Source organism: Melospiza georgiana, chromosome 4, assembly GCF_028018845.1.
Source record: "Melospiza georgiana isolate bMelGeo1 chromosome 4, bMelGeo1.pri, whole genome shotgun sequence".
Classification (NCBI taxonomy): Eukaryota; Metazoa; Chordata; class Aves; order Passeriformes; family Passerellidae; genus Melospiza; species Melospiza georgiana.
Window position 1 is genome coordinate 13,375,100 of NC_080433.1, and position 17,641 is coordinate 13,392,740.

A 17,641-nucleotide genomic window follows, 5' to 3' on the forward strand; every position below is an offset into this window, starting at 1 on the left:
GACAATGGGAAATGGCTTCCCACTGACAAAGAGTAGCTTTAGATTGGATATTAGGAAGAAATTCTTCACCTGAAGGTGGTGAGGCCCTGGCACAGGGTGCCCAGAGCAGCTGTGGCTGCCCCATCCCTGGAAATGCCCAAGGCCAGGCTGGACAGGACTTGCACCAACCTGGCATAGTGGAAGGTGTTCCTGTCAATGGCAGGGCTGGAACTGGGTGATCTTTGAGGCCCCTTCCAACCCAAATCATTCTGTGATTCCATGATTCAGTACCCCAGGAAATCTGCAAAGAAAAGAAAGATAACTGAAATTTTTGACTGGAGCAAGAAGTCAGAGGGACCATTTCCAATTGTTTAAGAAGTTTTTCAAAGGTAAAATATTTTTCAGTGGCAGGTTTTTTGAATGACTGAATACACTCAGAGCTCAGTATTTGCAAGGCCTGGAGGAACACATTTTGATTTTCTGATGGAAGACTGCAGTCTTTGGCCCTCTCAATATTAAGAACATTGGAGCCGGGTTTCCTGTTGATGTTTCTAAATTGAACTTTAATCAGTGTTGAAAAAGGACTTTAATAACCTGAATTATGGCCCCCAGTGCTAGATCTTCAATATCAGAGTGAGCCTAGCAGTACTGATTTTCTCATGCTCAGCATTTCTTCTGATATTTTTTGCCACTTGTTAGGAATGTGTATTTTAAGAAAACCTCAGTTTAGGAAGAATTGCCTTTTCCCAGCAATTTTTTCTATGTTTAAGTGGAACCTTTTTACATCATTCACATATATTTTTTTCCTCATTTTGAAGCAAATTTTTTTTTAGGAACTCCTGGATTCCAAAATCTAAAAATGGAAATTTTGTTCCCTCTCCAAGTATGACACAGCATTTGTCAGTCACACCAGATGGGGAAGATGAGCCAAGAAAGCAGCATGGATAGTCAACCAATTTTATTTTTTCATGTTGATGTTTTTCTGTGAGGAGGCAAATGTGCTTTTTGACTCAGTACAATGTTTTAAGTCCTGGCTTGTCTGTTCAGAAGAACTTAGAGTTGGTTTTAATAAAACAGACTGGAGAGATTAGAAAATTCAGAGCCTTTCTGAGAGAACAACAAATAACTGAAAGGAGCTGCCTTCATTTTTGGCCAAGAAATATGATGGAACCACCCCATATCTGAAAACAGGATTTTCCTTTAGTGCTCTTTGTGCATTGTGGTTTTATTTGCTGCAGAAAAGGTTCTGTACAGTGCTGATTCTCCAAAGCAGATGGCAAACAATGATTAACCAGTTCCTTCCAACTGCTCACTCATGAGCAGGCACCAAGTTGAACCAGTTATTCATACTGAATTAAGCTTAAAAAATATCATGTATTTATGAGAGTAAATGTTCTCATCTAAGTGGAAACTTTCCCAGAATAGTGCACTTGGGGCTGGAAGGATATCTTTAAGCATATTTCTGGTGGCAGAGGGTATGAAAAAGTAAGTGATATTAGAATATGATTATAGTTCTTAATGTAATTTAAAATTATTCCATTGTAAGTGAATAGTGATGCACAGGGGCAGGACCTCTGGTCCTTGTGCATTTGCAAGCCTGTCCTAGGCAGCACTAAGTGTCTTGTGTGGCTGCTTAGTCTTACTATCCTGTCTAAAGCTCCTTTTAAGATTTGAGTGGAAGCACTGCTCTAACAGTAGTCTCAAGGATTTTAGATTTATGGCATTAAGAGCTAATGGGAAGCACATTTTCTGTACATTCACATTCCTAAGCTGTTCTGCTCATAGCACTTCAAGGCCAAGTGCAGCCTAGGGTAGACAAAATTTTTAAAGAAAAAAGAGATAAAACCTTTTAATGCCAATAATTTGAGAAATGGTGTAAATACTGTCATCAGTGAGATCCTAATGAAACAGGCTGGGGCAGCTCTGCAGAAAAGGAGCTGGGGGTCCTGATGCTGAAAGCCACAAGTTGGAACAAAGGAAATTCCAGTCAGATGCAAGGAAAATCTTGTAACCAGAGTGGTCAAAGGCTGGAAGGGGTGCCCAGAGAGGCTGTGGGTTCTCCATCCTTAGAGGTGTCCAAGATTCAATTGGGTGTGTGCCTCAGCAGCCTGATTAATTAGACCTGCTTTGATCAGGAGGTTGGACTAGATGCTTTCAGGGGCCCCTTCCAACCTGGATAATTCTGTCATTCTTTGATTCTTTCACAACAAGGACTAAAAAATATATTGCAGACTTGGAACACTGAAGGACCAAAAAGGAGCAACTGAAGTTCCTTAGGTGGAATTAATAATACTGTTTATCTGCCCATTCACCTTCTGGGATCAAAGAGTCAGGGGTTTATGTAATGAATAGTAACCTCAGCATTTTTCTGTATGGCTCTGCCTAAAGGGAAACCACAGTTTTGATACATTATAACAAAATTCTTACTGATTTCAGGAGGCTCTGAATTCTGCCAGCCTGAATGGGCATCACTGGAGGGTTCTTTAAATTCAGATAATGATTTTAATGTGGGGAGAACCTCAGAGAATAGTTCTGAATTTTTCTGAAAGTGTATTTCACATCATCAGACTCCTTCAGCATATACACATTAACTTATGCTAGTTTTGGACACAAACAAACAAACAAAAGATGTTTCTCTCAGCTTTGTACCTGTGTTCCTGGCAGCACAAGTATTTAACTGAGTGCCTGAAATAAAAGAGGGAAAATTGCACAGAAGAAAAGCTTCCCTATGGTCACCAAGTAAGAAAGTGTTTCCAAGCTTTGGGAAATGTTGGCCAGCTCTGACATTTAGACAGCTCATCTTACAGAGAAAGACTGTGTAAAAAATCTGAACTTTATCATATGAGCTTGCTTGCACACTGAAAAAGCCTGATTTTTACAGCCAGGATAAAACATACAAACTGCAGTATAAAAATACAGTGCCCTGCTAGGTCATATGTTCCTTTACTGCATTTCTCACAGGGGGGAAGGGGTTCTGACATGGCTTAGGCTGGCTTTGTGCAATGGCACTTGGCAGCAGAGCTTAGAGAACCCTGGTACTGTTATGTTTGGATGATAAAAAATGTCCAGGATACGTTTCCTCTTCTTATCTAACAGCCTGTTCTACTTCATAATGTTGTATATGCTAGTGACTACAGCATTTTTAATTGTCTGGATTATGTGTGAGTACAGATAATGATAAATGCTCACTGGAGTCTACTTGGCCCATAAAAATTTTATGCAACTCTGAGGAAAAGTTACTGTTATTAAAGAACCATTTTTTAGTGCAACACCAAGCTGCCTGTATCAACAGCCCAGCCTTAATCCTTTCATGGGCTCAGAGTTTTGGATGAGTGCAGATCTTTGTGTAATTACAAATTTAAAATGGTCCACGAATATTTAAGAACAAAAAATACTGCCTATGCAGTAGAGGTTGATTTATAGAAAATAAGGGCTACAGAACCATTTGGTAATTTTCTACCCTGCCCTTCCAAAAGAACAGTCTGGATCTAAGGAGTGTCTGTCACATGTTATTGCCAGTTCCAGTGTTTGGCAGTTGTGGTGATTTTATACTAATATTGATAAAATATTTATGTTTTTCGTCTTCATATGTTTTAGCCTTCAGAACTTGTTTTCTTGGCATTTTTTCCCTGTAGTCTATGAGGGATTTTTACATATATGTAGAGAATCTGATACAATATATTTGTCCAGTAGTTGGAGCATTAAAAAGCAAGGAGCATAAATCTTGCAGTTCTGAGGAGTGGAAATCCTGCTTTTAGGATTTGGGAAGAGTTTTTTTTTTAATGGAACACTTACATGCTTGTATGTGAGTCCATTACATGACATACACCATGGTTAGCAACAGCTTTTGTGTGTCATGGCTCAGGTTCCCATACACTCCTGACAGTTTATGCATATTCATGAGATCCGTGACATTTTCCTGCATCTGCTCTTATCACAGATTTCGTTTCAAAGCAGCACTTCATTGATGTAGTACACTGACACATTTTCCATATAATTGCTTTTCGTCTGCTTGCATGATTATTTTGTGACACCTAGTGGATAAATTGATAGTGGTGCTGATTTAAATTGCCTCTGGTTTTTTTTGTTCTCCTGATAGTTCTGGCCTGGAAACTCAATTCACATCACAAACACATAGACTCTCTTGTTTTCTACTTTCCTTCTCTTTTTTTCCCCCTCTTTAACTTTGCTCATGGAATAACTTGCTCATAGGCAGGTGAACAAATACCCAACACCAGTCTTGAGGAAATTCCAGGAGTTCCAAAATAATACAAGGTAGTAAACACTTGAAAATATCATGCCTGACTATTGTTTAGTCAGGCTCCCTGTGCAGTCTGGAATCTTCATACAATAAATTTTTCTACTGTATTAACTTTTTTTGAGGTGTGCTTCAAGCATGCAGATCCATTAAGAACAAAATGTGCACGACATAAAGTTGTAAAAGGTTGCAAGAAGTACTTATTTCCCTATGAGAAATCTAGAAATATCTGTTCCTTTAGTGTTCTTAGAGAATCAATTCTGATAAATAATTAAAATATTATTCTATACACACAAAAATATTTTCAGAATATTTACATCAAGAGTCTAGAAATGCCTTAAATGCATGACCTACTTTCACAACTAAGATATGTCTTGTGAAGTATATCTTAATTTACATGTCATGGATTCTGTGCCTAAAGCTTATTTCTGCAACAGGAAAATATTGAAATACTGTCCACTGTGTTTGCTACAAATGCTGTGAGATAGAAAAACAGGTACTTTTATATGGCTCTTATCTTCTGTGTTGATAAGGGGAAGGGAATCAATTATTTCAGTTGTACCAAGTCTGCTTGCTGTATTTCTCAGTTGATACTAATAATGAGCATGTTTCTGTCTTCAGAGAAGGTTTAATCTGCTCCTGGCACCACCGATCCTGAATTCTGGAGTCTGTCATCCCTGAGCAGCCACAGAACAATAACTTACATGATAGCCAAGATAGAATTTAGTAGGTTTTAAACAGGACCTGAAAGGATCTGTAAGGTAGATGAATTTGGAGCTAAGAGGTTATGTATTTTTCATATGTGGGGAATTGGAATGGAGTTGTGCACAGGACATGAAGAAATTGGTTCTAAACATCACGTACAGGATTTTAGGTTTCAGCTTTTTATTCTTCAGAGAAAATGTGTTGCATATTTTGACTCCCAAGAGGCTTTACAACCAGAAAATGTAATACTGAACTGTGTTTTTAATGCCAGCTGACAAGGCACTGTCCCTGTGCTTTTCCTGGTTGCTCCTTGTAACAGTTCTCTTGTGACTTCTGTTTGTGTAAGATCAGGGCCTGTGGCAGCAGCATCATGAATAATGGACACGGAGAGCCAAGCACACCGAGGAGCTCTGGCAAAGATCTGCTCACTCTCTACCCTGCAGCCCACTCGTGAATGTTTAACCAGTGAAATTAGTCTCAGCTACACAAACTTACACTGGTGTCCATCTATGGACAGTCACCTGAGAAAGGAGAAGGCTGTGTGGAGCTGAGCACAGGCAGTGCTGTGGGAGCCCCAAGCCTGGAATTCACGTGGAATTCTCTTGTGCCTGTGAGTGCCATGCCAGCAGCACTGCCCATTCACCTCAGCCCCCCAAAAGCCTTCACCCCCTCAGCATGCAGGCTCAGGTGGACAGAAGGGCCCTTGTGTGCCAGGGACAGCTTTCAGTGCTTCCCCCTTGCTTGTGGAAGACTCATGTAAAGCTGGGCAGGGCGAGTGTGTGTGTGAGGCTCTTGGCAGTGTCCTTGGAATGCTCCAAATGGAAAATAACTGCTCAGAGCAGAGACAAAGTCATCCTAACAGAGCACAAGTGTGTGCTTCTGAAACCATAACACAGCTTGAGGCAGCACCCCATCCCAGGGTGATAACAAAGTGCACAGGGATCTGTGCTGGTGACCACACTAAAATAGTCACTAAAAGAAGACAGGGAGCTCGATAAGTGCTGGTTTCGCTAGTGGCAGAGTCCTGGAGGTCCCCTGACAGGGACACAAAAATGTTTAATAGGGTTAGGGACAACACTTGCCTCTTGCAAGCAGGCTTGTCTGATCATGTCTACAGCCTCACACCCTCCCCAAGCCCCCAAAGTAACCAGAAACAAACTGCAGTTTGGGTTTGCAATGCCTGTACAAATGTTTTCTCCATGTTAGTGCATGTGGACTTGCAGGCCTCTGCTGGCTTACTGTCGGGCTGAACCAAGCCCACTGGCTCAGCCCCAAATGCAGTCCAGACTCCAGAACATTGTTCTGCAATAGAAATGAATTTTAGGCTTTTAACAATATTGTAAAACAAACACGCTATACAGAACAGTGATTTCATGCCAACTTTCCATAAAATGTTATCCTCAATTTCAAATGCTGCAGGCTCTGAAGTGATCATCACAAATGGAACAGTCTGTAAAGGATGGATTTACTTGTCTGCCGTCATATAAAGCTCCTTCTTCAAGAGCACTCAAGTAACTTTATCTTGTTTGTGATGATGGCAAATGTAAGGGTGCATTGATGTAAATACAGAATTTTAGTCTAAATCCACTACCACTGGCTTATTTGGAGCTTTGACCTTCTCCTGGCTCCCAGACCACTAATTCATTCACTCCTACTTGTCAGCTGCTTGATCTCACTAAGGGCTAAAATTGAAAATGAAAGCCTTATGGGAGGAAGGCCAGAAGCCATTTTTCTACCAACTGTAATTATTGGCATGGCTGTATTCTGCAAAAGGAATTTAGTTTCTTGTTGAGGCTTAACCTGACAGACGAATTAAGCACCTCTTGGTGTTTAATTAAGTTAGGATTTGTATATACTAGTTTATTGCATGTCTTTTTAAAGAAAAACAATTTTCAAGGACGTGAATCAATTTCAGAGTGAAAATTCAGTTTTCCCCAAAAGGAATTAGTGGATTGAGATTGGCAATGGCATTTTTTAAGAAGATGTGACTCTATTCCATTTTTCCTAGCTTCTATAAGGAACTGAAAAAAATAGCTGTTTCTCAGTGGTGTGACATAGGTTAGGTGTGAAACTGTATGAATTGCACGTACTAAAAAGCCAAATCCACTTGACTTAAAATTCAGATGGCTTATTTAAGATTTTCTGTGCAGTAAAGGTGTTTTCCATCCAAAAATAATTAAAAATATCACTCAAATAATTGCTGGTGAGGTGGCTGAGTATTTAGCTGGAGAGACAGAAGACTGTGGTTCTGACTGTTGTCTGTATCATTGACTGTGCCCAGATTTTATTTTCACAGGGCTTTAGGGGAGTGGGAAAGGTGCAGTTTTGGAGAGCTGGACATTACATATAAAGTCAAAGATGAGGGTTACCAGTTTAAGTGTCCAGTTTTGTGTTCAGAGATGTTAAGGCAAATCCAGGTGATGTCAGCTGAGTTAGGTGAGCTCAGCTCTTTCAAATATAAGGTCCATTGCTCAACATCCTAAAGTTAGTGAATATTTGTGGAGCTTGTCATTAACATTTCATTTTTGTGTGATCTACATGAATACAATCCTCCCAGGAGCATGGAGATAACTGAGAAATGTTTAGGAAATACTGTAAGAGAGGTGTTCAGTGCCCCTTTTACTCTTGCTATCTCTATCTGCCAAGAGAAAATAAACCTGGCACATTCTCTTTGTTCTTTTCCTAGTAAAAAACAATCCCTAATTTGTCACAGCTTCATCTCCTCTTGCTGGGTTCATTTCCCAGATAATTCAGCCCTTGCACTTTTGCTTTTACACATGGTAAGATAGCAAGAGTACCTGTAAAATTTGTTTTTCATAAGGTGTATCTCACTTACCTGATGGATTTGCCATTTCCACACAGGTTTCACCTCCCCTGGACTCTGGACTTGCCTCAATTTCTGGGTTTTGTGATCTGGGGCTCCTCATCTCTGCCATGGAGAGCTCAGGGAGACACTGGGGGCAAGCACAGCAGCTCAGCTGGGAAGCCAGGAGATGAAAAGATTATGCCAGGAAAACAGGAGATTGATCTTTAAATCCTGCAAAACTAATAGCTTGTAATGCACTGAGCAGTTCTGTTGTGTCTCTCACAGCTTATTTTTCAGAAAATAGATCTCCTTAAATGTTTATTTGTGTAAGATCACAAGTGCAACATACAGAGCTGCCAGTGCTTAGCCCTGGTTTAATTTCTGTATTTGTGGAGGCTTTGAGACATCAAGTGTTTCATCGTTCTCTGAAATACCAGGAAAGTTTCATAACTGGGGAAAGAGCAGTTGTTTGCCATTTTAGAAGCAACTGTATTTAAGTAATGAGTGAGATTGCAGTACATGTTATATTTCACAGGAGTCACAACATCTGTGTCTGTAGGGTGTTTTTTCTTCTTGAAGTTTGCATGCTTTATGAAGGCAGTGTCTCATTTTTGTTATATTTAGTTAAAAATATATTTTAAAATACACTGTGTGGAGTTTATCATACGTAAATCCAAGGAAACTGAATCTTTCCATCCTCTAAGTAATCTCTACTAAAATCTCTAGGAAGGTTACCTGCCACAATACTGCTTTGCCACAGTCCTGCCCCAGGAGAAGGGTGTGGCAGTTCTGGCTCTTCCAAGCCCTGCTGAGTTTGGTCAGGAGTGTCCATCTTGGCATATCCTCAACCATTTTCCCCACAATGCTCTTCCATAACACATTGGTGACTGTTGTATTGCACTAAATAGTTTATTTAGTTGTTGGTTTTGCACTGGGTGTTTGGTAATTTGCAGTGATCACCTGTTTGTTCCATTCTCCCCTTTCCCTCCAGAGGAGAGCACCTCCAGTGTTTTACTTTTGTCCTATGCAGGATTGTAGGGCCAGAGCTGGCTGGGTTGGACCCAAACAGCCCCCAGATCAGTCTGACAGGTGACATTTCTAATCATGGACAAACAGCCTGTAGGAGCACAGTGAGGACTGTGCTTCACTTGGGAAGCCAGAACATCATCACTGCATGCAGAGAGATTGGGAGCTGCTGGTCTGGCCTGCATCCAGGGAAAAGTCCCTGCCTCAGAAGGCCTCCAAGAACTCTTCTTCCCTGATAATCACAGTGCACTCCAAGAGCACGCAGCCAGGGAGCCAGAGAGGCTTGGCCTTTGTAAATCCTCACAAGGTTTTGGGGGCAAGGTACCTTGAAATCACAGAATGCTTGTTCTGTGCTGTCCCAGTCTGTTCATTAGTAAGGCTTTTAGTGATATAACAAGCCTGCTTTAAAACTGTCTGCTTTCCTGTAACATCACAGAAATAGCAGACTTGGCCCCCTGTCTTTTGAAAAGTGACTGCTGAGGTACTTATTAACATCAGTTCCAAGATGTTTTTCAGTGAGAGTTGGAATATGGAAATGTCATATTTTTCCTAGTATTAAACAATTGTTAAACTAGAAACATAACTCTTGCCAGAGAGCTCTTTCTTGTGCCTGTCGTCTTCGTAGAAAGAAAATGGATTTTTCTTTCATTAAGTATTTTAAAGTTCATCCTTGTTTGGTGATCTAGTCAATTAAATTAAGTTTAGGGCAGCTTGTGAGCGCAAAAGACTAATTAATTTTAGGTGTTGGATAAAGCACATTCTTTTCCATTTTTGTTTGCTAATGAGTATTACTAATACCCATAATAACAGATCTTATAGAAAACAGTGTTACACAGAGTTTATGGTACTTTACAAGTAATTATCTCAATATCATTATGAATTTAAAAACTACTACTTTTGTGGGGAAATATACATTAAGACAACATTATATCAGCACAGCACCTAGAGAAAAGAATCTCTAATATCATTATCATAGAAAATAAGAGCATCCTTTAGAAATGATTAATTCAAGTTCACCCTTTTTTCAACAGGGATGAACATTTTCTAGGATCCCACCTAATATTGCCCCCAAAAGTGTAAGTGAAGTCCAAATATATTAAAGACAGGCAGTGTAAATCCCTAGAACATAATCCAGAATGTTGCTTTTCTTTCAGTCTATATTTCTATCTCTTAGAGTCACTGAGATCAGCTGTAAGTAAAGGTTCTTCATCCAAAATTCCCTGTCATTGGAGTTGGATGGGTCTGTGGGATAGTTTGGGCTTTTCACTACTGTGAATGTATCCTTTTAGAGCCAGACTGGTTCTTTGAACTGGCTTCACTGGACCATCCAGCATAAAGAGCTACTATTCTGAAAGGCTGTGTTGTTTTTGTCCTTCCACTATGAAATAGATGCTTACAAAAAGGCACACTTTGAAGTCACACAATACTCAGCTTTCCTCCAATTATATTATGTAACTCTGTTCTGTTGATATAAGCACAGGGTTTATTTTACACAGAAAACACTTTCTGAGAGCTGACTGTGCAACACATCCAGCCTTGCTGAAACTGCACAGAAGTTTAGCTCCACTTCACATTCTCAGCTCTGAGGAAAAATACTGAGATCTCTGATTGCACACATAAAGAACTTGTTTCTTATTAAATGTCTTATCTAAAAAATAGAAGTACAGGGTAGGGTTTGTTTTCAGAGGATTATTGGGAGAGTAATTGACCATGCTGGTACTCAGAAAATTCTGAGATTTAAAACCCTTAAGTACATAGAGAAAACTATCAGGCTTTATGCTGGAGAGCTTTCCAAAGGGGTTCTTGATGGAAGTTAAGGTACCAGTTTGGGGGGGATTTTGCATTGATGAAACATTGAAGTCTCTCAAGGTATTCCTTCAGTATGGTATTGAAAGAACATTGCCCTTTTTGGCCTGCACGGGCTCTGATGTTCCAAGAGGTGAGATGCAGGGCTGGACAGTGTTTCCTTCCCTGCAGTGATCTCAGCATGGTCAGAGTTGCACCTGTCCTGTTTTGTCCAACAAATGGCACCATGTGCAGCTAACAGCAGCCAGTGACCTCTTTCTCCATGGTCTCCACTACAGTGAAATGATCTTTGACATTGATGGCATAACATTGTTCTTTATAGATTAACAATTTTATATCCAGTTTGATCAAGTATCTGCATTCTCCTTCCTTCTCTGCTTTGCTTAAAAGTGTTTGTTCCTTGAGGGTGAAGTACCTGATACCTCTCTCTGCCTGTCTCTGCAATGTTCCTAGTATTCAAGTCAATATAATAAAAAATTATTTTCTTTTCACTATACTTTTCTCTTGCCTGTCTCTTTGAGCTGGGGTCTCTATGAGCCATGGTGTATTTGTGGTAGTACCAAGTGAATGGGAAAGCTCCTGGAGAAAGAAGCTACTCTCTGCTTTGCACATGCTGTCACCCACCTTGTAATTGTTTCAGTGTGCAGTGAAATGCAATTGAGATTTATGTTTTTTGTCTTGCTCCTCTCTTTTCAGATCCCCGCAGCAGTGATGCTGAAAGTCCCCCTGCATTGTGACCAAGTGACCTCAGGGTGAGACTTGCTGAGTGAAACAGCTCTCCTTGATCCATGTGGGGCTGATGGATGCAGCATTCATTGTGCTCTTTAATTAACTAGCAAAAGGTTAGTTCACTGATTAAGGTAGGCTGTTTGTTTTAAAAGTTTGCTTACATATTCAAGCAGTGTTTATATTAGAATACAGACTGATATCTCAGTTATTCCCACTTCTTTAAATCCACCCTGAATAAGAAGTGTTGTTGTCTATCAAACCAGGTGGCAGGGAATAGCAACCCCCTCAAACTCAAGCAGAAGTTTGAAGCTACAGAATCAATTCAGAGCTGGGTTCCTGCTCAGTTAGGAGTGTTGCTGACTAGGCCACAGTTCCTCACAGTCTTGACAAATTCATTGCTCAGTATTTGGGGCTTACCTGTGCAGAACTTGTCAAATTCACTTAGAGAACCTCAGCTCTTCCCCATTAGGATAATGGAGAAGTATCTGGAAGCATGTTAAGCAGTCCCTTTATTCAGCATCCATTCTGAGTCATTGTGGTGCCTTTCCCAAAGTGACAAACTGATAAGGTACAGTCATGTAGGAGCTGGAAGTACACAAGTGCAGTTATTAAAAATGAATGCTGTATCCTGTTTCCCTTGTGTATCTTGTCACTGACATGACTTCACAAGTTGCAAATCTATTAAACATTTCAAACATGGAACTGGAGCTCATTAAGCAGAATGTTGACTGGTATATAGCAAACCGTTTCAAATTCAAGACTGTTAACATTTGTCTCCAGAGTTTTTTGTCTTCTAGGTTGTCACTAAGCAATCCAGCTGTCTGGGAATGCAGCCTGTGCTTCCTGTGATCAGAATGTGACTGTCCTTTGGGGTGAGGTAGTAGGTTGTATAGTTTTAGGGCTATGCCCTGCCTGTCAGATAACTATACAATCTACTGTCTTTCCTGAAGTGGCTGTGATGTCAGCGCTGGATGGCTCCAAAAGCCAACACAGATATTTTTCAACTGTACCATTCTCTGGCTCTGTCTGCATGTTTGGTTCTTGTACACAAATGTACTGTAACACTCCTCAGAGTGTTTAGATTCCTGTATTTCCCATTCAGGCTCAAAAGCCATTTCCTTGTGGCATTTTTGGAGAGCAGGTGGGGTTTGAGTGCAGGACACAGAGGTACAGCCCAGCCTGCAGTGGATTTGCTCACACCCAGCTGTGTGGGACTGCCATGGGAGTGGCCACTTGGAAACAGCTGATCCATCTCTCCCTTGTTCTCTGCCATCTGTGTTCATATTAAACATAAATGGTACTTTTGATTCAGCAGCTGTTTAAATCCACTTGGTGTAGGCTGTTTGAGAAACTCCAAAGGGATGAGCTGGACAAAACCCTGAGAGGATGTCTTCCCAGTCAGTCGTGTTCTGCCCTGGAAATGGTAAATACTTGAACCCTGAGTAAGAGGTCTCTTCAGTCAGTTTTGGGCACTGATTTAACTCACTCTTTTATTACATATTGCTACTTTGGGAGGCACAGTGTTTGCCACTGCTGTTCTCCTGTCTCTGCAGTCCCTCCACCAGTTCTGACTCCCAGGTGGAGCTGTGGGGAAGGGCTGAGGTCACGCAGGGCTTCTCTAAGGCTAAGAAATGTGTGGGCTGGAGAGTGATCGGGTAATTTACTTACAAATGGTGAGATGTTTCCTTCAGAAGATGCACGTGATGCTCTAACAGGATGAGGTAGTAGGTTGTGTGGTTTCAGGGTAGTGATTTTGCCCCAATCAGGAGATAACTATACAACCTACTGCCTTCCCTGATAGGCAGCATAACGACCTCAGTGTCTTAATTCACAGAGAAACAAGAGCTAAAATACACTCCTGAGATATACTTCTGAGACCAGCAAAGTAAGTCTAGATATAGTTGTTGCTATCCTGTCCCTAATAGCTCTAAATTTAAATTTTAAGTGTAGATTTTTCATAACTGCCTGCAAAATAATTACCCTTTTTAAAGTCTTTATAATGAAAAATTGAATTAAAGAAGTTTTATTTATTTCAAAGTTTGCCTGCTCTTGATCTGTTTCATTTTTGGTTCATTTGAGTGGGATGAAGTTACTGGGGGAAATTATTCCAAAAATGCTGCAAACTTGCATTGAGGAAGTTTGTATTTGCTTGACATCTAAGTCTGAGTGCAACAAATTTTACTCACAATACCCTGGTTTAGTTCAACCTTACCTCTCCCTCAGGAATCTTGCAGTGCTTTATAAAGAGTTCTGGGTTAAATCACACAACATTCTTCAGCAGGTAAGGTTTACATTGCAAGGGAAAACCTGTAACAATGAAAATCAAGAGTGAAAATTAGAAAACCAAAACCAGACATCTTATTTCCCTCAGTTTCTCATAACAGGCTCATTTAAGTGTTTAGTGCCCCAAAAGAATTCTCTGCTATCTAAAAAGTTCAAATTGCATCTGAAATACTATGGACAAAAAATGTTTGTCAGTTAAAGATATTTCATAAAGAATATGAACTCAGTAGTCTTACAAGAAAAATCGGTGGAAGAAGGGGAATATAACAACAAGGTGCTGAGTTTGGTCGTAGACATAGAAATCATTCTCCTGTGTGCAAAATACACCCAAATATAGGAGTCCTGTAAACCTTAAAGTTAACTTGAGACCAGAGGTATCAGACTGGTTTTGTATAACCATCAGTATATATTTTGTTTATACAGCAGCCTGTTACTGTAGACTGGAGTCAAAATTGAAGGTAGGTGTAATCCTGTGTTTCTGTTTGCCAGCTACACAAAGGCAAGCCTGCCTTCCCTGAGAAGCTTCTCCCTCATCTCTGTAACTGGGAGAGCTGTGACATGCACAGTGAAGGCAAATGGAATAACTCATGGTACAGTCAGAAGCTAAAGTGGGTATTTTATTTTGCCTCTCTGGTCCAAAAATACCACATGTTATCTGGAGTCAGGTGGTATTTGTATCATCCAACACCTCAAAACAGGGCTTTTTGTTCATACCTTTACCAAAGGTTTGGAAGCCTTTTTGACTTGGACTCAAAGAGACAGATAAAGCTGTTGGTACAGGAGGAAAAGCTGGTGCATGTCTGGAACACCCACAGGAGAACAGGCAATACTGTTTCTGGTTTTAATCTCCTCCATTTCTCTGGCTGTGCATCTCTTAATGCAGCCCTGCAGGTCCTGAGCTCCTTCTTGCAGCCTCAGGGCTGCAGCTTGAACGTGAGACAAGCTGGGGCAGTGATTGCTTTGTGTGAAGCCTAAAGCATCCTGCTGCTCTCCAGGGTGCAGAACAGGCTGGAGAGCACAGTCTTGCATTCTGTAAATACAGAGGGAATGTTCTCTCTGGGACAGTGGGATTAACAGAGGGAAAATGCTGTCCACGTGCTACAGCAGCCTGTTAGATCCCAACTCTGAAGCAGTTTTCAAATCTTCTGGCTCTGCCTGGGTCAGCATTTTGCTCTTGGTAATGAGCTGTGAGTTTTCAGATTCAAGTTGTTCTGGCAATGCCATTAAAATAAAGGGCCAAAAATATCCATAGTGTTCACCTCTCTAGGATCAACTGTAAATGCAAAACCATGTGCCTGTTCTTGGCAGCTTGTGAGCCTGCAGATAATCAGGGCTGTCCTTAGTGGCTGGCATTACAGCTAATGACTCTCCACCAGAAACGTGAAAGCACAACTCAGGGGCTCTGAGTATTTCCCAGAACTGCAGACTGAAAATGTTTGTGTCCAAATGTAAGCAGCAGCTTGGCCTGCTGGAATCACAAGGGAAGAACAGCTGGGTTTTTTTTAAAACTCCTGTCAGCATTACCACTTCTTGAGATGTCATGCTGCTTGTTGCACACCTCAGGTGTGAGGAAAGAGCTAATCATGAGTGCACATAACATCACATGAGAAATGTGTATCATGCCATGCACTTCTATACAGTCTGTGCCCACTTAAACATCTCTCTTTGATTTAGTGTGCCAGCAAATATTCATTGGCAAGCAGAAGCTTAATACATCTTGCTGGAACAAAGCTTGTACATTTGCTTATGACTGGCCAGGTAAAATTAGGTGGGTATGGGATTTTCTCTGAGGCAAAGATTTCAGTTATTAGCTTCCCTTCTGTGCCCTGGAGAAAGTGCTTTGTGTTTTGAGAGAAGGCACAGAGAAGACATTTAGCTGCTCTCTGACATTGAAGCCACCATGGAACTTTGAATCTCCACTGTGAGGATGTGTGAAATGTTCTGCCTCTTCTACTTTTCAAGGCTCTTACAGTTTTGTTGGGTTTTTAAACATGAGCAAACCTCCTTATTCCTGAAAACACCCAGTGTAAAAATTTTTACTACATTTGGCAAAACACTAAAGCAAAGGTACACATCTGCAGATGACACCAATAACTACCCTAAGGACATGTGGTGCCAGCCCCACCTGTGTATCAAAAACCTGTATCAAAAACCTAGGCCAAAATATCCACTGGTTTTCAAATAAATCTGTGTTCCTAAGTCAAATGGACACTTTCAATTGTTCTACAATTAAAAGTAATGAGCACCAGTCATGCTAGGCACTTGATGGTATAAGGACTTGTTTGGTTGTGGGATAGTGTTCATGCCCAGTCTCCAACACAAATCAAAACCCAACAAGGAACCAGGTCAAGAAACAAAGTTGCCAGTGAGTTCCCTGATGTGTCTTATGTTCATGTTCCAGAGGTTTTTGCTCTGAGTTTTCCCTGTCCAGCTTGCTCATACAAATGTAAACAATAATATTTCCATCCTCAAGGAGCCCAACTGAGATTTTATAAAGCAAACAAAGTGTATTAAGAAGGTTTCTCAATCAGCTGAAAGTGAGCAGCAGTTCCACATTAATATCTGGTGTTAATTAACACTTGGAAGAGAGTGAGAAACAGTTGATGCACTTTGAATAACACAAATAAAAGTACCACTCTTAGATGGTTCTTAATGCAAACATCTAAACTGAAAATAAAATTGTTCCTGATACAATAAATTGCCATTTCCCTTTTGTGAAAAAAAGGCAGTTTAACCCTTCCTTTACACAGTAAGACAGGTCCTTTGAACACCTTGCTTTTGGTGACAAAAAGGTCTCACTTGTGGTGAAATTATGAAAACACATTTCACAGCACTCAGGATCTGGGAGGTTTCAGTCCAGTCTTTCCAGTCCTTCCTAAGCAGATTATTTCTTGTGTGCAAGGATACTCTCTTCTCTCTGGCTTCAGCCCCGATTTGGTGCTGTGTTTCTCACATCTGGTAAAAAACTACCCTGCAAACTTGACAAATGGCAGTGTAGCAGTGACTGAAAATCAGATGGGGAATCCCACAGGTCCTATTTTTATTTAGGCTTGGCTTGCTGGCTCATTCCAGTGACTTCCGCTGAGGTTTGGCGTGGGATACTCATGGTTGCAACATTACTTTTTTCCTCCTTTTTATTCAACTTTTTCCTCCAAAGTTGCAACATGGCTACAACTTTGGTTGTATTTTCTTTTTCTCCCCTCTTTTTTCCTTTTTGAAAAAAATGGGTAGAATAAAATTCTTGATTTTCCAGGATCCAGTGATTTACCTTTTATTCCTGCATCTTAGCAAAACTTAGAGTCTGACTTTGGAAGTTCAAATGGACAAGTATGTTCTCATTTCATTCCCCTTTGCAGTTCAACTTTTCCAAGATGTAATAAGTTTTGACCATAGCACAAAGAAACTTTATAAAAATATTACATCTATCATACTATACTAGCTGGCAGAAAAAAAAACAAAAGTGTATTCACAATTTTTTAAAAAACTTGAGCAAAATTATTATTATGAAAGTCTCCTTTGGAAGACTTCCACACTTCAAAGTTGTTTCCCACTAGAGCAAAGAAAAAGAGATTTTCCTGTCTAGAATATGGTAGCATATCCCTAGCTTCAGCTACTCCCAAATTTCCAGTGGAGGAGCTCCATCTCCGTTGGTTTGGGTGAGGGTATGTGTGGTATTTTTTGCATCCCCTGTCAAAGGGAGGAATGAATGAATCTGACTCCATGTTCTTAGAAGGCTAATTTATTATTTTATGAACTATATTATATAAAAGAATACTAAAACTATACTAAAGAATAGAGAAAGGATACAGACAGAAGGCTAAAAGATACTAAAAAAAAAAAAGATACTCCAGATTCTGACACAGCTGGACCATGATTGGTCATTAAGTCAAAACAATTCACATGAAACCAATGAAACAATCACCTGTTGGTAAACAATGTCCAAACCACATTTCAAAGCAGCAAAACACAGGAGAAGCAAATCAGATAATTATTGTTTTTATTTTTCTCTGAGGCTTCACAGCTTCCCAAGAGAAGAATCCTGGGTAAAG